This window comes from Protopterus annectens, chromosome 12.part0 (genome assembly GCF_019279795.1).
Source record: "Protopterus annectens isolate FY-2018-M chromosome 12.part0, PAN1.0, whole genome shotgun sequence".
Classification (NCBI taxonomy): Eukaryota; Metazoa; Chordata; order Ceratodontiformes; family Protopteridae; genus Protopterus; species Protopterus annectens.
In genome coordinates, this window is record NC_056746.1 from 1,313,035,922 (window position 1) to 1,313,057,998 (window position 22,077).

Consider the following 22,077-nt stretch of genomic DNA (forward strand, 5'->3'; position numbering starts at 1 on the left):
TATCTCCTCCTTCTCAAAGTCCATCCCAGCCTTTCTTGGGATTGGGAGCTAAGACTTCATTATCCATCTGGGGTCAGCCCTCTCACATGTGCCTTCAGACTGGGACTGCCCCATTTGGGGTACCCATCTCCTCCCCTGAGCCCACCATGGAGAAGCCCCCTTGGAAGAAAATGTGTAAGAGGAGGCACTTGGACTCCCCCAGAGAATCCCTCACCGAAGACGTAGATTTAGAGAGATGGGTCCCCAGACTTCTGCCAGAAGAGGTTTCCTTTGAGGACATCCTGGAAGTCCTCAAACAGAGAAGGCAGATGGTCTTCCCTAACTCTGTCTTCAGAGGAGTCCGTGTTCCTGAAGGTGTTCGGGATGGGCCCATCTACTACCTGGGCCCCCCCATGCTGACAAGCTTGTGGACTTCATCAGCAGCAGGGCTTGGAAGGGGCTGGGCATGGTGGAACCTGTGCCCAAGAAAATGGATACGTTTCTCAGTCCCCTTCAGGACAGTTCTTTTTGGAGCAAAGGGCTCTCTGTCTATGCCACTGTGGTGGCCATTGCTACCAAGAAGGAGCTAGCTGAGCAGAGCTCCTCAGTCCATCCCCTTAACAGGGAGTCCCAGGCAACTGACCATTTTGGAAAGTGCGTATTTGCTTCAGCTAACTTTGGTTTGAAAGCAACCAGTTCCTTGGCCCACTTTACCTGGCTTCAACGGGATTTGGTTTTGGACCTTGCCACTTCCCTGTCAGAGTTGTTGCCTCCAGAGAGCTTCAAGCAAGTCTCTCCAAGGCTGTCCACTCTCACTTCCTTAGTGAATTCCTTGATGAGGCTGATCTCCAGTACTTTGGAGGCCACATCTTAAGCACCAGGTACAGACATCGCTATCAGGCGGCATGCCTGGCTTCACCTTTGCGGGTTCGTGAAACCCTTTAAGGTGTACTTTACGAACACCCTCTTTGATGGTTCCACTTTGTTTGGACTGTCTATTAAAGAGACCTTAACCCACAGTGAGCAGGAAGGCAAGACTCTTTCTGAGGTAGGGATCAGGTTTTCTACTCCCTAAAAGTTCTTTTCTAAGACCCAGAAAGGAAGTAAAAAGCTTTGGTTCCTGAGGACTCAGTCTTCCTTACAGGATGCTTCCCAGGAATCCTCTTCCACAGGCCGGGGCAGGGGATTCAGTGATAGATGCTGCCCAAGGGGCAGAGGGGGTCCACAAAATCAGGGGCTCCTGCGAACCCTTCTTAGAGAAGCCCTTCCAGCACTCCTGATGTGCTGCCTGGATGTCCTGCCCTGGAGGCAGTCGGGGGTCATCTTTCCCTTCACCCACTAGCCTGCACAAATCTCATCTCATCATAGTGGGTGATAAAAATAATTTCCAGAGGTTACTTTGTTCCCTTCTCCCAACCCCCTCCAACTCAGATTTCTCCCAGATGTACCACCCTGCCAGAGGGAATTAGCCTATCTTGAGCTGCAAGACCTCCTTCAAAAAGAGCCATTCAAGAGGTCCTGACAGGGCAACAAGGGTCCAGAACTTACTCTCGCTTCTTTTTGGTGCCAAAGAAAACCAGGGACCTGCGTCTGATTTTGGACCTCAGCGAGCTAAACCTTTCTGTCAAGAAGTCCAAGTTCTGGAGGGTCACTGTACACCCCATTCTGCCTTTGTTGTGCAAGGACGATTAGATGTGCTCAATGGATCTGAAGGATGTGTACTGTCATATAAAGGTCGACAGACGCTCCAGGAGACCGTGTACCTTTCGGCTAGGGGCCATATCATTTCAGAGCCCTGCCCTTTGGACTCACCACAGCCCCCTCCCCCGTGGTTACCAAATGTATGGCAGTGGTGGCAGCTCATCTCCGGCTGCATGGTTTCCAGGTTTTTCCATACCTGGATGATTGGCTTCTCACGGCTCCCACAAGACATCGACTAACACTGGCAACCAGGTATGTCCTTAGACTTTTTCACCATTTAGGTATCGCAGTGAACCTGCCAAAGTCAAATCTAGTTCCAAACCAAAACCTAGAATTGATTGGAGTCCTGCTGGACACTGTATCAGAGACTGCAGCACTTCCTACATGCCGGGTCCATCTGATTTCAGGATCAAGTTGTCTTTTGTTGATTCTAACACACCCGCTTGTTCGTTTGACTCTCCAAGAGCTAAGCTTTATGGCAGCTGCCTTTCAGTTGGTGCCACTTGCCAGGTGTCATATGCGAGTTCTCCAATGGACCCTGCCAGTCCAGTGGTCCATTCTGTCTCAGCCCATGTCTTTGACAGTTAAATTGACACAGGTACGCAGGACTCATCTTATTTTGTGGCTTCAGTCTCAGGACCTTTTTCTAGCCAGGCCCTTTTGTCTTCCCCCGCCCAAGGCCACAGTGACCACGGACGCCTCCCTGTTGGGGTGGGGCATTTTCAGGGCAGGATGGTTTAAGGCACGTGGTCCCCTCTAGAGACCAAATTGCACATAAATGTCCTGGAGATGAGAACAGTCCTTTTAAAGTTGCAAGCCTTTCGGAACTGCCTTCCTCTGGAGACCATAGCAATTCAGACAGACAGCAAGGCTGTAGTCTGGTACATCAACAAATAAAGAGGAACACGGTCTTATCCTCTGTGCAGAGAAGCCATGAGAGTGTGGGAATGGTCGATGTCCTCCAGGTGCTTTTTCTTGCAACTCGTATATCCAGGAGTTTCAAAGTGCTGGCTGACAAACTCAGCAGATCCATCTTGAGTCCTCACGAGTAGTCCCTAAAACGGTCGGTGGCGAGGCATTGGGTCAACCTTTCTGCGACCTTTTTGCTTCCCCAGTCAACTACAAATGCAGCAATTACTTTGCCCTGCTTCCCCCATCAGGGGAATCACCCAGGGATGCTCTTCTTCATGATTGGCCTCCGGGTCTCCCCTGTGCTTACCCTCCTATTCCCCTAATACCCAAAGTCTTACAGAAAGCTTGTCGCCTGAAGAGCTTGTCTCATCCTCATTGCTCCTTTCTGGCCTTCTCAGATGTAGTTCTCCTTCCTAAGGTCTCATCTGAACTATCCACCTTGGATACTGGATCCCATTATGGATCTCATCTCTCACCTCTGGAAGCTTCCACTTCCCAATCTCCGGACCCTTCATCTAACTGCATGGCTTCTCCAGTTCCAGTAATCCATACACAATCCAGGCTTCCTTCCCCGGTGAGGAACATTATTTTGGCTTTTCAAAAACCATCTAGCCAGAGAATGGAATCTAGATACCTTTTCAGCCGCTATTCCTGACATCCTGCTCTTCTTATCTTTCCTCTTTCAGGATGGGGTGAGTTTCTCTACCGGTAAGCTCCATTTGGCTGCCATCTCTAATTTCCATGTCAGCAATGAGCCTACCTTTTCTTCCAAGTTGTGCAAAGCGTTTATGAAAGGAGTTTTCCTTCTTAGACCTCCTGTTAAGGATCCATCACTCCCATGGGACTTGACTTTGGTGCTGCGGTCTCTAACATGAAAAACATTTGAACCTGCTAGTTCATGTGAAATTAAATTCCTGTCTTGGAAGATGGTCTTTGTAGTAGCCATTACTTCTGCCAAGAGGGTCTCGGAACTACAGGCTCTGTGCATTAAGCCCCCATTTATGATTTTTCACAAGGACAGGGTGTCTCTTAAAACAAATCCTTCCTTTCTCCCCAAAGTGGCCTCTGAAGCAAATCTCAATTAGTCGATTCTACTACTGGTCTTCTTCCCTAATTACTGTAATAAAGGAGAATATATCTTGCATTGTCCACAGACAATTGCATTTTTATTTGAAAAGGACTGAGGAGTTTAGAAAGTCGGACTAACATTTTGTGGCTTTCTCCCAAAACAGAAGGAGTCAGGCAGTTTCCAAAGTGACTATCTTCAGGTGGATTGTTGGTTGTATTTCCTTCATTTATGCTAGTCAAAATTTAGAACTATCCAGACCAGTTAAGACCTACTCCACTAGGTCTTTTGCTATGTCATCGGCCTTCTTGGCTAGACTTTCCCTTGATGAAATCTGTGCTGCTGTGACTTGGTCTAATTCTCATATCTTACTTTCGCACTACAAATTGGATTTTCTATCTAGGAAGAGGACTTCCTTTGGTTCCTCTGTGCTCCGGCATATCCTTTCTTGAGGCCACCCAGGTACATAGTAGCTGGGGACTCTGACCCATACGTGAGGAATAATGAAACGGATAGCATCAGATAAAGAATTATGTACTTACTATAACTTGGCATCTGTGCTATCCAATGTCATTATTCCTCTCATTCCCGCCCTCCGTTCCCCCTTCCTTCTGGAAGGCATGGTGAGGCTGAAGTGGGTTGGGTCTGGTGAGAAGTTTTTGACTTCTTTTGTAGATGTTGTGTTTCTGTGCTTCAGCTAATTTAGCTAACTCGATCTGAGGGGTTAGAAGGTAGCAAGGGATTATGGGAAGGGAAGGAGCTTGAGCTTTGGATCTGTCTGAAAAGTGGCTGGCTTGAATCTGAGGTCGAATTCTAGACCCATCTTTGAGGAATAATGACACTGGATAGCACAGATGCCAAGTTATGGTAAGTACATAACTCTTTTTTTTGATAGTTTACAACCAAATGGGATGAATAATGTTATGTATTTATTTATATATTCATTTAAATTGTGTTGGTTTCTTTAAATGTTAATGGGGTAATTATGTTGTACAAAATTGCTTGATTAATGTTGGTAGAACCTTAGAAGGCTGTTTTGTTGAAGTAATATTTCTGTGTAATGTTGAAATAAATGGAAATTATATTTTTACGGTGCTGAACATATATTCTGAAACATAATAGAGCTAGACTCCAGTCAGTTTGGTATTGTGACTGGCAGGTCTTGTTTCGTGAATCTAGGAAGCTTCTTTGAAAAGGATACAAATGCTATGGGTAATGAGCTGTCCATGCACACTGTTTTTTCACAGCTTGGCCAAGATTTTTGATAATACCCTGTCACGTTGGTGTTATTGAAAAATTAGGCAGACTTAATTTGAACTCAGACATTGTCTGCTTGATTGCAGACTGGCTATCCAACAGATCCCAAGTTGTCAAAGTTGCTGAGATCCTCCTTGAAAGCAAAATTGTAATTTGTGGCTGCCAGAGGGATCAGTACTGGGCCCATTCCTATTGTGCTATTTTGCAGACATATAAAGCCAATATCCCAGAAGTGTGTTAAGTGCTTATAAAGGGTGGCAAAAAATTGTGTTTGCTTAAAGGCGTAGATTGCTCTGGTATCTTATGTTTCCTATGATTTGTTCCCTAATATTGTTCCTGTGGTCCTAGTTTACCTTTTCAAGTTCTGTCAGGCATTTTGTGCAAAGGCTACACATTGCTGTGCTTCTGCATTGTATAAAATGGTACACTGATCTCCCTGGAGGTACTGCTTATACCCTTCAGTCTAGAATTAACTGCTATAGAATGTTTGTTAACACTGAGTTTGCATTTTTGCCTACCTTTGCCTTAGATCTTTAGTGATGGTGTCAGTTTTTATGATTTCATCATGTAGTTTGATGTCTCAGTTTGTGTATTTTGTGAAGTCTCATGATGTCACATTTATTAAAATTAAAGGTGAACTTATTGCTACAGTATCATATGCTTACTTTTTTGTAGACCTTTTTGAAGAACTACAGGATCTTTTGCTGAAATAATTGTTACCCAGTTTACAATCATCAGCATATTTAGTAATCCACAATTCACAACCCTCTTTTTATGTCTAAGAATAGAAGTCATCCCAGTACAGAGCCCTGTGGGTGCCACTGGTAACCCCCTTGTCGCAACAGATTACCTGCTGACTTGACTTGTGACCTGTTGCACATTGTGTTTTACCCACTGAATCATTTACGACTTTACTTTTTGTGCTGTAAATCTGTCAAGTTTTCCCTTATGTGGAATAGTGCCAGATGCCTTTGAAAGGTAGATAAGCATTACATGCTGTCTTTTATTCAAGTGCTGTTGCCTCTTCAAAGAATGCTACAATTTTCTAAAGGCAAGATCATCCCCTAGGAGATTTACACTCTTGCGCATCTAAGGTAGATCCTCTGTGTCATTTTGTATAAGTTCCAGTATAATTTTGTCTTTGATTTTACAGAATCAGGCTAAGGGGTCTAAAATTGTTTGGGGCTGGTGTAGTCCCCTTTTTGTAAATTGGTACACCATAGGTCAAAGATATGCCTACATGATAATATTCTATTCAGCATGCTTGATGAGAGTTTCATATGTTTATAGGTTGTTACTAGGCTAAAAACCATTAGGGCTCTTACAAGCCTAGCTGTGCACCCTTAACCATTTGGGTCTTTGAGTATTATGGGTGTCTTTTAAAAAAGAATTTGTGTGGTGCAGGACCTACAACTACTGCACAAGGACAAACTCAATGACTTGACTTTGACTCCGCCAACCAGGGCTCAATTGGAAGCACCTTTGGGTGGAAAGCTATCTTTATTCTCAGAAAATTGGTACAGTATTACAAAGGACAAATGGATACTGCAAATAATAGACAAAGGATACAGATTCCATTTTCATACATTACCAAAAAGACAAGGCATGCCAAACCTGCCACCAAATCAAAGGGCAGAGGCTTTCAAGCAAATTTCCAAACTACTACAAATGAAGGCAATAGAGAAGGTTCCTTACATAGAACAAGGCCAATGATTTTATTCCAGACTATTCCTTGTTCCAAGAAAAGAAAAGCAATGGAGGCCTATTCTGGACTTGTCCGCACTGAATACTTATCTCATCGTGCCAAAATTCAAAATGCTGACCTTACAGCAACTACTTCCCATGCTGGGCAAGGGGTCCTGGCTGGTAACTCTAGACCTCAAGGAAGCATACCTGCATGTCCCTATCAGACAAAGTTGCAGAAGACACCTCAGATTTCTTGCAGGTTCAGAGCATTATCAATTCTCAGCATTGCCCTTTGGCGTATCTACTGCGCCCAGAGTATTCACGAAATGCCTGGCATCAGTAATTGCACATTGCAGACTTCAGGGGATTCAAATATACCCATACCTGGACGACTGCCTTATACAAGTGGACAGCCAACAAACATTGGTAAAACACTTGGACTATGCCATCCGCCTACTACAGACCTTGGGATACACAGTCAACATTCAGAAATCAAGACTAGTTCCATCCCAACGAATAATTTTTCTGGGTGCAAAGCTGGATACAAACACCCAAATGGCCTTTCTCACAGAAGAAAAACAAGAACAATTACCAGATTATTTCAGAAATCTGACAACACAAACCCAGCTGACTGCAAGGAAAATCCTGCAGGCCCTGGGTTTCATGGCATCTTGCATTCTTCTCATTCCACAAGCAAGGCTGCATATGAGGAAACTACAATGGTACCTAAGGAGTCTATGGTCTCAACACAGTCACAGCCTAGAAACTTTGATCCCCCTCATTCCATGCCTTCAAAAGGAATTTTATGTGGTGGGCACAAGCAAGCCAGTCAAACATGGGCTTGCCTTTCAGCAAGCCACATATCAGCCAAACTATTACAACGGACGCCTCAGACCATGGATGGGGAGCGCACATGAAGGACAGATGTATTCAAGGGCAATGAACACAAAAGGAATTGCGCCTGCACATCAACCAAAAGGAAATGCTGGCAGTGATACATTCAATCGAGGCCTTCGAACATTTCCTGCATCAAGGTCACCTGCTAATAAAGACAGACAATACCACAGTTATGTGGTACATAAACAAGCAAGGAGGTACCCATTCCTACCCTCTTTGCAGGCTGGCAATGAATCTTTGGGAACTTTCCCTAAAACTCAATATAGAGCTGCATTCCCAGTTCGTACCAGGAAAGGACAATGTACTGGCGGACAGCCTAAGCAGAAACACCATGGATCCACACGAATGGATGTTGCATCCAGACATTTTTCTTCAGATAGCACAATCATGGGAAAGGCCGGACATAGATCTTTTTGCCTCCCCCCACAACCATCAACTGAAGAAATTTTGCACAAGGACATACCATCCTCAAGCATGGAAAGTGGACGCACTCTCCTTCAGCTGGAATGCTCTAACAGTATATGCATTCCCACCTCTTCCATTAATGACCAAGGTCTTACTGAAGATCAGGACAGAGCAACCAAAAGTGATTCTGATAGCTCCGGACTGGCCAAGACAACACTGGTACCCACTGTTAAAGAGCATGTCACGCACGAAACCGTGGCCTCCACCACAATGGCCACTTCTTCTGACACAGCACAATTACAAAACTCCACTACAGCCTAAAAACCTTGCAGCTGACAGCCTGGAAAATACCTTGACTCCTCGCCAGGATAAACTATCCAAGAGGGTAAAGGATATCATCATGGAAGCTCGGTGGCCTTCCACAAGAAAGGCATATTCAGCAAAATGGAAAAGATTTCGAACCTGGAGCACCGCAAAGGGTCAGGATCCGACAGTGATGAGCATTCCACATATCCTTGAATACTTGGCTGAAATGCTCCATAATGGCCTTTCTTATTCATCCATAAAAATTCATGCTTCAGCTATTTCAGCAGAGTACAACACTGATCCACCTGTATTTTCTCATCCTCTGCTAAGGCAGTTTCTAAGAGGGATAAAAAACATCAACCCTCCAAGGAAACCACCAGTGCCTTCATGGGACCTTAACTTCATGTTGGAAAAATTAACTCTACCTCCCTTTGAACCAGCAGCATCTTCAGAATTACAATTCCTGTCTTGGAAGACTGCCTTCCTTCTGGCCATAACCTCAGCAAGAAGAGTATCTGAGTTACAGGCCCTCATGGCAGTACAACCATTTCTAATTTTCCATCAGGACAGAGTCTCTTTGAGAACCAATCCTTCATTCATGCCAAAGGTGGTATCCAGGGTCTCACTGAACCAAGCTATCCACCTGCCTACTTTCTTTCCAAATCCACAAAATAAAGGAGAGAAATTTCTGCATACCCTGGACATTCACAGACAGTTGCGCTACTACTTGGACAGAACTAAGACTTACAGAAAGACTGACCAACTGTTTGTAGCATATACTGCTGGTGTACAAGGAAAAGCAATTTCCAAACAAACAATTCCAAAATGGATAGGAAATTGCATTCGATTCTGTTACTCTTTTCATGGAAAAGCTGTGCCAGCTAACATCAGACTTCATTCCACCAGAGCAACAGCCACCTCCACAGCCTTTTTAAGAGGGGTGGCTACAAAGGACATTTTAGAAGCTGCTACATGGAGCTCTGTGTATACATTTTCCAAGCATTACAACTTGCCTTTATATTCCAGATCCAGAGCAGGCTTTGCTACTGCAGTCCTGCAGGGCATGTTAGGTACACCATCCTTTTCTTAGGTCCTACCACCCCCAGCTTGGGTATGGTATTCTACCCATATGTAAGGACTGCAGATGCATCCTTGAAGGACATAGTACAGTTTTGTACCTACCATAAATGTAGATGTCCGATAGGTATGCATTTGCAGTCAGGTTTTCCCTCCCTCCTACCCCTCTGTGGTATTCTTGGGTTCCTATCCCTCATTTTAGCTAGCTGGGGTTATCTTTTATGGTGTATTTGTTTTTAATTGCTGTGCATGTTTGGAATTTATTCATTTCTCCAAAATTTAGCCTTCTTTAGAGGGCACCTGGCATCTGGGGCAAGAAAAACTGAGGAAGATGGCATTGTCTGATGCTTTTATACCCCAGGCGCTCTGACGTCGGGGAAAAGGGCGACATCAGCCGACGCTGGACCCAGACTTTGGAATCCGGCCGACCGAAGGGCTGCCTGAGGCAGGACAACCCATATGTAAGGACTGCAGATGCATACCTATCGGACATCTACATTTATGGTAGGTACAAAACTGTACTTTCTCCTTCCTAAGGTCTCATCTGAACTAGCCACCTTGGATACTGGATCCCATTATAGATCTCATTTCTCACCTCTGGAAGCTTCCACTTCCCAATCTCTGGACCCTTCATCTAACTGCATGGCTTCTCCAGTTCCAATAATCCCTACACAATCCAGGCTTCCTTCCCCGGTGAGGAACATTATTTTGGCTTTTCAAAAACCATCTAGCCAGACAATGGAATTTAGATACCTTTTCAGCCCCTATTCCTGACATCCTGCTCTTCTTATCTTTCCTCTTTCAGGATGGGGTGAGTTTCTCTACCGGTAAGCTTCAGTTGGCTGCCATCTCTAATTTCCATGTCCGCAATGAGCCTACCTTTTCTTCCAAGTTGTGCAAAGCATTTATGAAAGGAGTTTTCCTTCTTAGACCTCCTGTTAAGGATCCATCACTCCCATGGGACTTGACTTTGGTGCTGCGGTCTCTAACATGAAAAACATTTGAACCTGCTAGTTCATGTGAAATTAAATTCCTGTCCTGGAAGATGGCATTTTTAGTAGCCATTACTTCTGCCAAGAGGGTCTCGGAACTACAGGCTCTGTGCATTAAGCCTCCATTTATGATTTTTCACAAGGACAGGGTGTCTCTTAGAACAAATCCTTCCTTTCTCCCCCAAAGTGGCCTCTGAAGCAAATCTCAATTAGTCGATTCAACTACTGGTCTTCTTCCCCAATTACTGTAATAAAGGAGAATATATCTTGCATTGTCCACAGACAATTGCATTTTTATTTGAAAAGGACTGAGGAGTTTAGAAAGTCGGACTAACATTTTGTGGCTTTCTCCCAAAACAGAAGGAGTCAGGCAGTTTCCAAAGTGACTATCTCCAGGTGGATTGTTGGTTGTATTTCCTTCATTTATGCTAGTCAAAATTTAGAACTATCCAGACCAGTTAAGACCTACTCCACTAGGTCTGTTGCTATGTCATCGGCCTTCTTGGCTAGACTTTCCCTTGATGAAATCTGTGCTGCTGTGACTTGGTCTAATTCTCATATCTTACTTTCACACTACAAATTGGATTTTCTGTCTAGGAAGAAGACTTCCTTTGGTTCCTCTGTGCTCCGGCATATCCTTCCTTGAGGCCACCCAGGTACATAGTAGCTGGGGACTCTGAGCCATACGTGAGGAATAATGAAACGGATAGCATCAGATAAAGAATTATGTACTTACTGTAACTTGGCATCTGTGCTATCCAGTGTCATTATTCCTCACATTCCCGCCCACCGTTCCCCCTTCCTTCTGGAAGGCATGGTGAGGCTGAAGTGGGTTGGGTCTGGTGAGACGTTTTTGACTTCTTTTGTAGATGTTGTGTTTCTGTGCTTCAGCTAATTTAGCTAACTCAATCTGAGGGGTTAGAAGGTAGCAAGGGATAATGGGAAGGGAAGGAGCTTGAGCTTTGGATCTGTCTGAAAAGTGGCTGGCTTGAATCTGAGGTCGAATTCTAGACCCATCCTTGAGGAATAATGACACTGGATAACACAGATGCCAAGTTATGGTAAGTACATAACTCTTTTTTTTGATAGTTTACAACCAAATGGGATGAATAATGTTATGTATTTATTTATATATTAATTTAAATTGTGTTGGTTTCTTTAAATGTTAATGGGGTAATTATGTTGTACAAAATTGCTTGATTAATGTTGGTAGAACCTTAGAAGGCTGTTTTGTTGAAGTAATATTTCTGTGTAATGTTGAAATAAATGGAAATTATATTTTTATGGTGCTGAACATATATTCTGAAACATAATAGAGCTAGACTCCAGTCAGTTTGGTATTGTGACTGGCAGGTCTTGTTTCGTGAATCTAGGAAGCTTCTTTGAAAAGGATACAAATGCTGTGGGTAGTGAGCTGTCCATGCACACTGTTTTTTCACAGCTTGGCCAAGATTTTTGATAATACCCTGCCATGTTGGTGTTATTGAAAAATTAGGCAGACTTAATTTGAACTCAGACATTGTCTGCTTGATTGCAGACTGGCTATCCAACAGATCCCAAGTTGTCAAAGTTACTGAGAGCCTCCTTGAAAGCAAAATTGTAATTTGTGGCTGCCAGAGGGATCAGTACTGAGCCCATTCCTATTGTACTATTTTGCAGACATATAAAGCCAATATCCCAGAAGTGTGTTAAGTGCTTATAAAGGGTGGCAAAAACTTGTGTTTGCTTAAAGGGGGTAGATTGCTCAGGTATCTTATGTTTCCTATGATTTGTTCCCTAATATTGTTCCTGTGGTCCTAGTTTACCTTTTCAAGTTTTGTCAGGCATTTTGTGCAAAGGCTACAAATTGCTGTGCTTCTGCATTGTATAAAATGGTACACTGATCTCCCTGAAGGTACTGCTTATACCCTCCAGTCTAGAATTAACTGCTATAGAATATGTTTGTTAACACTGAGTTTGCATTTTTGCCTACCTTTGCCTTAGATCTTTAGTGATGGTGTCAGTTTTTATGATTTCATCATGTAGTTTGATGTCTCAGTTTGTATATTTTGTGAAGTCTCATGATGTCACATTTATTGACATTAAAGGTGAACTTATTGCTACAGTATCATATGCTTACTTTTTGTAGACCTTTTTGAAGAACTACAGGATCTTTTGCTGAAGTAATTGTTACCCAGTTTACAATCATCAGCATATTTAGTAATCCACAATTCACAACCCTCTTTTTATGTCTAAGAATAGAAGTCATCCCAGTACAGAGCCCTGTGGGTGCCACTGGTAACCCCCTTGTCGCAACAGATTACCTGCTGTCTTGACTTGTGACCTGTTGCACATTGTGTTTTACCCACTGAATCATGTACGACTTTACTTTTTGTGCTGTAAATCTGTCAAGTTTTCCCTTATGTGGAATAGTGCCAGATGCCTTTGAAAGCTAGATAAGCATTACATGCTGTCTTTTATTCAAGTGCTGTTACCTCTTCAAAGAATGCTACAAGATTCTAAAGGCAAGATCATCCCGTAGGAGATTTACACTCTTGTGCATCTAAGGTAGATCCTCTGTGTCATTTTGTATAAGTTCCAGTATAATTTTGTCTTTGATTTTACAGAATCAGGCTAAGGGGTCTAAAATTGTTTGAGGCTGGTGTAGTCCCCTTTTTGTAAATTGGTACACCATAGGTTAAAGATATGCCTACATGATAATATTCTATTCAGCATGCTTGACGAGAGTTTCATATGTTTATAGGTTGTTACTAGGCTAAAAACCATTAGGGCTCTTACAAGCCTAGCTGTGCACCCTTAACCATTTGGGTCCTCGAGTATTATGGGTGTCTATATGGGGGTGGGGGTGTTAGTAGGGAGGGAAGTAAGAATTTGTGTGGTGTTAGGATAAAACTTTACTTACTGATGACCTCTGTCCGTAAGGGGCATGGGGGCCAGACTGGGGGTATATTTATGAGTTCCCATCCAATTGTCAAAGTTTCATGTGAATAGAGTCAGGGATGAACTCTATTTTACATGGCTGGAGAGTCTATTCCATCTTGTGGGGATACTTTGGGACACATATCTGTCCTTCCAGCATGTTCTGTGTGTCATGATCAAAGTTCAGATTCTTGGATCTAGTGTTTTTGGTGCTGTTTGTTTTGTGCATGTGAAACAGATCTGTCAGGGCTGGATCTGAGGAAGGCATGTGAGCCAGGAAAAGATACCATATCAGCAGCCTGTTGGAGTCTGAATACAGTAACAGAGCCTTTAGGTGCTCAGTGGAGGACAGGGTGTTCATGCCCTGAATTCTCCTGGTTAGAAGTTGCAAATGTGTGGTCATTTACATGCCAAGAGGGCATTGTATTCAATGATAGATCGGATAAGGGCTGAGTAGAGTGATACTATAACTTCCTTGAACCTGGATGCCATGCCCTTACCTATACGTTTGGTGACATAGAATGGTTTTCTTATTATCTTTGCTACATGTTGATCAAAGGCCAGACTGCTGTCTACATATGTTCCCAGATCCCTTACTACTGGGTCAACTGTTAGGGGTGTTTTATTGGTGGAATAATTATCTTGGGTTGATAGTTTCCCAAAGAACATTAGATTGCATTTTTAGCATTGAGTTTTAGGCCATGGCTTTGACACCAGTCATTTGTCTGTGTTAAACCCTCTTGCAAGATGTTGGTGTCTTGTGGGGAATCTATAATAGCTTCCAATTTTCAGTCATCTGCAAACTTGGTGAGCCACAAGCCTTGAACGTTAGCTTTGACATCTGAGAAGTAGATGCCAAACAGGAGCGGACTCAGCACAGAGCCCTGGAGTACTACACTGGCGACCAGTCTCTGGGTGAAGGTGGTCTCACTGATCCTGACTTCTTGTGTCCTGTCTGTGAGCCAATGGGAAATCCAGCGAGTTATGTTGGGATTAATGTCTATCTTGGAGAGCTTGTCATCCATGCCTGAGTGGGCTATTGTATCAAATGCCTTGGCCAGGTCAAGATAAGTAGTATGCACCATTTTACCCTCTTCCATTGCCTCATTGATCCTTTCAGTGAAGCTGTCCAGGTTAAGTAAGCATGACCTTCCCTCAGCAAAGCCAAGCTGGGATAGATCCAGTGTCTGCAGTTTGCCAATGTCCTTGTTAATCATTCCATGATAATTCATTCCACGGATTTGCCTATTAAACTTGTTAGTCTGATGGGTCTGTATTTCCCTGGGTCAGTTGACAGTCTGCTGTTATGGAGGGGCATGACTGTTGCGGTCCTCCAGTTGCTTGGAACATAGCCTGTTTCAAGGCTGTAGTTGGAGTGCCTCAAGGGGTCCTGATCGGTCATGTTTTAGACTGCTCAGAAGGCAATCTGGGATGTTGTCAGGACCCCTAGAGGCAGTGTTCCTGACTTTAGCGAGTGCTGCCAACACCTAGTCTCTGCTAATAGTGGGGGAAGTATGTTGCAGGTGATTTCACCTGATGGAGCTGAGGGGAGTGGGGGATGAAGTTTGAGCTAAATTTATCAGTCAGTAGATTTGCTATATCATCCTGATCAGTGAAGGCAGTACTGTTCCCCACCAGTTCAGCGCACTGCTGTGTGTTGCCTTTAAGGTTCCGGACATAGCTGAATAAGGCCTTGTGATTGTCCTGATCTCACAGTTGGCCGTGCTATACCCATATTTATGGGGACATGATAAAATTAAGTATTTAGGAGTATGGATTAAAAACGATTCTGTTGTTGCAGTAAGTATATGTGGGAAGAGACTAAACAAAATATTCTCCTGGACAGCTAAAGGACTTCAAAGTACACCAAAATCCACTGTAGTAAAAGAAAGCAGAAGTCCAACGTTTGGGATACCATTTAATATAGAACCAGCAAGTAAAATACAACTGCAGAGCATTCGAGTGAAACTCTTCTTCAATGCGTAAAAACACAATGATCCCCTTTCCGTAGAAGGAATACATCATCCACAAACCGCTTAAAAATAGTAAATTATCATTCCTAAAGGTCTCAGTATGCTCATTATAATACAGACCTGTTTTACGTTTAAGTTTAGGATTTTGCAAGTTATATTTCCAAATGTTTGTGGGGGGGACTTAGTAAATAGAACAGAACTAATGGAATATGAATGGATTAATTATTTCAGGGCAGATAAATTACCAGGACTTAATAGCAGCAACAGTGTTAAACCTGTTTTAAAGAATAAACATGAAGTGATGTAAGTATATAAATTAGGTTCCCTATTATGTGATCGAAACTTTAGGTTATCAAACATCTAAAGGTCGATCACTAAATGTCGAAGTCTGAAAATTGCGAACGTCCATTTCCACACAGGAAAATGAGTTGTTTGGCTGTTAAGCAGATTTTGTACTTTCTCCGCTATAGAGCGATCTCTGAGTTGGTATATTTAGTTGGGGGGGGGCACGCCCCCCACTTCATTTATGTTTAAAACTTTTTTTTTTGGCCAACGGCATTGTTTCCCTATGTGGAAACGGACGTTTTCGATGTTAAGGGTTCGATATTTTGTGATTGACCTTTAGGTGTTTGATAATTTAAGGGTTCTATCACGTAATATAGACCCTATAAATTAAATTTTATATTACACATGTATATTTCTCTATTTTTATATTTTATATAGTATTTTCTGTTGTATTTGTATATAATGTCTGGGCTTTTAAGCTAATTGATGGGCTAATTAACCTTGTTAAATGAAACCGTGGATTGCTTGGTTGACTTGTATGTAGAAGAAAAGAATAGGCATTGTGTTTTTATGCACTGAAGAAGAGTTTCACTCGAAAGCTCTGCAGTTGTATTTTATTTGCCGGTTCTATATTAAACGGTATATCGAACGTTGGACTTCTGGTTTCTTTTACTACAGATGCTAAGCAAAATACAGAAATCGAGAGCTCTTGCCTATGGGTATGGATGTAAAAAAAGCAGTAAAACTACACTTTCATTGTATCCCACTCACTATCTATAACTGCTGGAGTACTTTCTATCTTCCCTAATAACTCCCAAATAATTTCCAGTACCCATTTCTTAAATTCCTCTTTTTTAACTGGTAGGTGGGGAAGTGCCACTATCTCAGCTTTACATCATTACCCTGCATTTTTATTTTGGCAATTATTGGCGCATGATCTGAAAGATTTATTGGATGTATGTCAGTTCTCAATTAAATGCACATGTTCTTGTAAAATATAAATTCTGTGAGGTCTAGCCCAGTTATTGTACCTTGGGGAATAATATATAAATTCTATCTGAGTTCCTCTAGTGAATTCACATCTTTCATGCCAAATATTTTCACAAATTTCTTCAGAACTCTATCCTGTTTTGTAATATTTTCCCTTCTAGCCCCCGATACATCCCTTTGTTAATTCAGATTCCATTCCATAGCTGTAAGTAATATTCCTTGATGAAAGCTGTTTTTTCCCAAAAATTTTTAACGCTCCATAATAGCAGTTTTAGCTGGACTTTAAATAAATGCCACCATAATCCTTACACCTTGCCAGTAGCCCCTTACGACTACAAATCTACCATTATCTTTTTTTCCCCTCTTCTATCATTATTGGAGCTCCTATAGCAATTAATCTAAGTAATCCTCTTTTCCATTGTCCCTGATGATCTGTTGAATATCCATCCTGAAATCCTTTCTTTATGAAATTGTCATGCTCAGTTCTTTCCAAATGTGTCTCCTGTAGCATTGCTATTTGCACTCTTCATTTCTTAATATAATTTAATAGTCCTTCCCTTTTGTTTATAACTGTGAGACCATTCACATTCCAAGATCATATGAAAAGTGTCAGTATTGTGGTAAGAAGTCATTATTCCCACCTATTATATATGACAGCTTTTTAAATGTCTGTTTCTAGTTTTTGTGATACATGCACTACATAAAAAACAAATGCGCCCTCAGAACTTGTTAACTTAATACAAACACACATAACTATGTGCATCTTCAAATAATGATGTGTAACACTAATAGGAACAGTTGTCCCAAATAGCCAAGCTGCTAAGACAGGCCTTAATTAACCTGAAATTGAGCATCTGATATCAAGTTTCATTCTATCCTCAGCTGTTTGGTATGGATCCTATTCTGACCCTCTGATCCGATTAGGCCTTTACTTTAGCTCATGGCCACCAAAAAGCTCTCAAGCTTCTCCCTTACCTATAATGCACCAACTCCTAACATACCTCAGATCTTGTTTGCTGCTTCACGAATAAGACATGGTCGCCTTTTAGCTCTTGAGTTATTGTTTTGAAATAGATAAGTTTCTTTAAATATACTTCCTAAATCATATATATTTTCTCCTTTTTTCTTATATACAAGTTGTAATTCTTTTTGCCATGGTTGGTATTTACTTCCCTTTCATATAATCTACACTTTTATGTGTAATCTTAATACCATTGTTGGTATTTCTTGCTCTTATACTTTAAAAAATATATTTTTTCTTCTTTTCTAACTTTCTCCCTTTAGTCAGAATGTCAGAAAAAGGTCCTCTGGGGTTAAAAAAATGTGATAAGTGTGGGCACAAGCTGCCTTTATCATATGCGCATTCCCTATGCATATACTGTTTAGTCCCAGATCACCTAAAGGTTGAATGCAATATTTGCCAAAATTTTTTAAGCCACGGGCTATAGCTAACCATAAAAATAAACTTGTATTGAAAGGGTTGCTTCCAACACCTTTTTTTTTTGAGGCTATTACTGGAGATCAACCCTCCAGATCTAAATGTAAGGAGAAGGTCTAAAAATCTCCTAAACTTTCATGATCTACGACTCCTTCTTTGGAGCCACCCAAAAAGCAAATGAAGCCGGATCCAAAAACTTCCTCGACAATTTCAGTACTGGATCTGACAACTTCCTCTTTGGCTCTGAACACCTTGGTTCTGACACCTTTACCTAGGACTAGGTACTCTCCCACTGTTGACTCAGCACTATCCAGAGTTCCCTCTCCATTTTTGGAACTCTGACATTCCAAATTCCCATCCTTGGCTTCCTCTCTCTTGCAGAAGTCTAATCAAAGTTGATATGGATAGGATGATGCAGTTTCTCACAGTGCAGAGTCAGATGGGAATTATCCTGGCTTCTACCCCTATGGGTCAGGAAGTCCATCCTTCTGTCACTCCACTGATGGCAACTCCTTCTCTGATCCACCCCATCATTTCAGAGCCCCTGGATCTGAGTCTTTTGGGTCCATCTTGTTCAGATCTGAAGATGGTTAACCATCTTCAGATCTGAAGCTATCTCTGAGTGCTCCGGCTTCGATGTCCTCAGAGCTGGATGACTCTCGGAGCCAAAGAGGTCCTTTCAGATCTGAGGTGTTAGAATTGACTCCAAAGTTTTTGGAACTGTCTCAACCACTCTGAGCTTTAGCACTGGATAACTCGGCTCCAACTTCTGACTCAGGTGATTGCCTTTGGGGCAGAGAGAACCAATGGGCCAAACCTGGCTTCTCGGCTCCGTTGCCTTCCTTCTCCCTGGAGTGTTATGCCTTTGAGGTGGTGTAGAGGGTTTTCTGTGCTCCTGCAGACCAGATGGATCCTACCCCTTGGATATTCCTTCTGGATCCTAGATGTCTCTGAGGCTTGGGCCACATCATTCTACACCACAGGGACAGCCAGCCCAAAGTCTACAGACCACCCAACAGGGTTTCACTATCTCTTCCGATACTTCACTGGAGCATCCCACTGAGAATGGCCCTAGGAAGACAAAGTGCAAGAGGAGGCACTTGGCTTCCCCTCAAGAGTTAATCACTGAAGATACTGATGTCAATGAAGGGAAAGGTTGCCACAATCACTTTCAATATCCACATGGAGATGGTTCCCCCAGGTGCAGAAGGGGAAACTCAAATGGATGACATGCCCATGCGGCAGAGGAGGCCTGCAGAACCAGGGGTCTAGAGACTTTCTCCATTAAACCCTATCAGCGTTCCTGAAAGGAGGCCTGATTGTCCCCCTTTGGAGGCAATCGGGGGGTCGATTATCCCTGCACCAGATAACTAGGCTGGACATAACAAAAGATACTTGGGTGCAGAGGATTATTTCCAGAGGTTATATAATTCCCTTTTCCCTCCCACTTCCGTCTGTGTACAAATTTCCTGATATTCCACTCAGTCAGAGGAAAGCAGCAGCACTAGAAATACTAAAGCTGCTGGAAAAAAGAGTCATCCAAGAAGTCCCACCAAACCTGATAGAGTCCGGAACTTGCTCAAGACTCTTTTTAGTGCCAAAGAAAACAAGGGACCAGAGACCAATTTTGGATCTCAGCAACTTGAACAAGTCAGTTCGACACACAAAGTTTCAGATGGTCGCAATTCAGTCCATTTTGCCTTTTTTGGGCAAGGACGACTGGATGTGCTCAAGAGACCTTCAGGATACATACTATCACATAAAAATGAACAGACAATCCAGAAGGTATTTATGCTTCCAGTTGGGAGCCAGTCATTACCAGTTCAGAGCACTGCCCTTTGGCCTCACCACAGCCCCAGGGTGTTCACCAAATGCATGACAGTGGTATCAGCTCACTTGAGACTTTAGGGATTCCGAGTGTTTCTGTACTTAGACAACTGGCTCATTACTGCCCTGATCAAGCATCTACTAATACGAGCAAGGGATCAGGTTCTCCGGACTTGTCGTCCTCTAGGGATAACCATAAATTACAACAAATCTCAGCTACAACTGACTCAAACATTGGAATTTATAGGACTGGTGTTCAACATGGTATCTGTAACAGCTTCTCTTCCTCTCTCAGGAGTGCAAACAGTCAGATTCCAGGTCAGGAAAATAATTCACAGTACCAAAATTTTATCTCAGTTGATTCTACAAGCATTGGGGTCAATGTCATTGACCATACTTTTAGTTCCTCTAGCAAGATTTCATATGAGAATTCTTCAATGGATGCTAACAGCACAGTGGTCAATTCTTTATCAATGCATGTCAGCTCAAATAAGAGTCACCCAGGAATGCAAGAGTTATCTCTGGTGGTGGATTTGATCAGATTAGGTTCTACAAGGATGTTCTTTTATCCTCCCTCAGCCCAAGGCTATAGTAATCACGGATGCTTCCCAGATTGGGTGGGGGGCACTTCCTGGGGAAAACAGTCAAAGGCAGTTGGTACCCTGAAGAGGCCAAATGCTTATCAATGCTCTGGAAATGAGAGCAGAACTGTTAGGACTGCAAGCATTGTAAGACTCACTCCCTTTTGGATAGTTGCAGTCCAGACGGGACAACATGTTATTAGTTTGGTTCATCAACAAACAAGGGAGAGCCAGGTCTTACCCCTTGTATCGAGAAGCCCTCAGAGTGTGGCAGTGGGCAGTTCTTCCAACTGCTTTCTGATTACAATGCACATTCCGGAGAAATCCAGTGTAATAGCAGGCAAACTGAACAGGTCCATTCTACTTCCTCACAAGTTGTCTCTCATCAAGAAAGTGACAGATATAATTTTCCATCAATGGGGCCAGCCCTGTTGCAATCTTTTTGCATCTCCCTGGAACAAGTGCAGCAGCTACTTTGCCCTGATCCCTCCACTGGGGGAATCACTAAAGGATATTGTACTCCATGATTGATTGCCCCCCCCCCCCCCGGTCTTCTCTTTGCATACCCTTCAACCCCACCTAATTCCTACATTTCTACAGAAAGCTGCCTAGATGAAGAGCAGAGTCATCCTCATTGCGCCTTAGTGACCGCAACAGAGTTGGTTTCTCTTCCTTTGGCCTCATCTACTTTATCCACCTTGGATTCTGGGTCTTATTCCAGACCTCCTTTCTCACCTGACAGGCATTTTTCATCCCGATGTCTCAGACCTGAAGCTAATGGCATGGTTTCTCCAATTCTAATAGCCAGAGAACTAATGCATTCTTCACCCTGTCTGTCACATTCTTTTGTCTTTCCACAAGGTTTCTACAAGAAAGCTTTGCAGAAGTAAATGGAAAAGGTTTGATTTTTGGGCACAGCAGAAACACATTGACACATTGCAACAGTTTTTAATGACTGGGCTTGCTCCTGAACAATTAGAGCTCAGTTGGCAGCAATTTCTAATTTTCATATTGGATTTGAGAATTCTCCCTTGGCTTCATCTAATCTTTGTAAAGCCTTTTTGAGAGGCACCATCCTGCTGAGATTTCCATATAAAGAGCCTACTCTACTATGCAATTTAAATTTGGTACTACAGGCCCTGATTCATTCTCCATTTTAACCAGCAGCTAAATGTGATCTTAAATTCCTGACCTGGAAAACTATTTATCTAGTGGCCATTACCTCTGCTAGAAGAATTTCAGAACTTCAAGATTTGTCCTCCAAACCTCCCTTCTTGATTTTTTCATAAAGATAGAGTAACGTTACATACCATTACTTCTTTCCTTAGTAAGGTGGTGTCAGAATCCAGCATTAAATCAGTCCATTAATTTGCCAGTCTTCTTTCTTAAATTTGCAAACAAAGGTGAATCTATGCTTCATTTCTTGGATGTCCACAGACAATTACATTTTTACCTACATAAAAAGAGAGATGTTAGAAAGACAAAGCAATTAATGTTAAATTGTCTATCTCGCCTTCATTCTTGCTGGTTGGTTGGGATCAGAGCCGATCCTCGGCTCCGATTTGGCCATCTTCAAGAGCTCGCGAGCGGTTTACTGGCTCGAGGCTACCCCTTATCCCATAATGCCTAGCGATAGCTACCCAGATCTCGTTTGCCACTTCAGCTGTGAGGGTGTCGTTTTTCTGGCTCAGGCTCGTATATTTAGCTTTTTGTGTAAACTTTCCTTCTAAATTTAAAATTTTTCTAGTATTTTTTTCTATTTACAATAGTTATACTTGTTGCTGTT

General features: G+C 42.6%; 1 protein-coding gene across 3 annotated transcripts in view; it reads left to right on the forward strand.

The window, feature by feature from the left end:
- TAF4 (TATA-box binding protein associated factor 4) overlaps window positions 1-22,077 on the forward strand; it is a 641,126-nt gene that overhangs the window by 533,355 nt on the left and 85,694 nt on the right. The window lies entirely within an intron of this gene.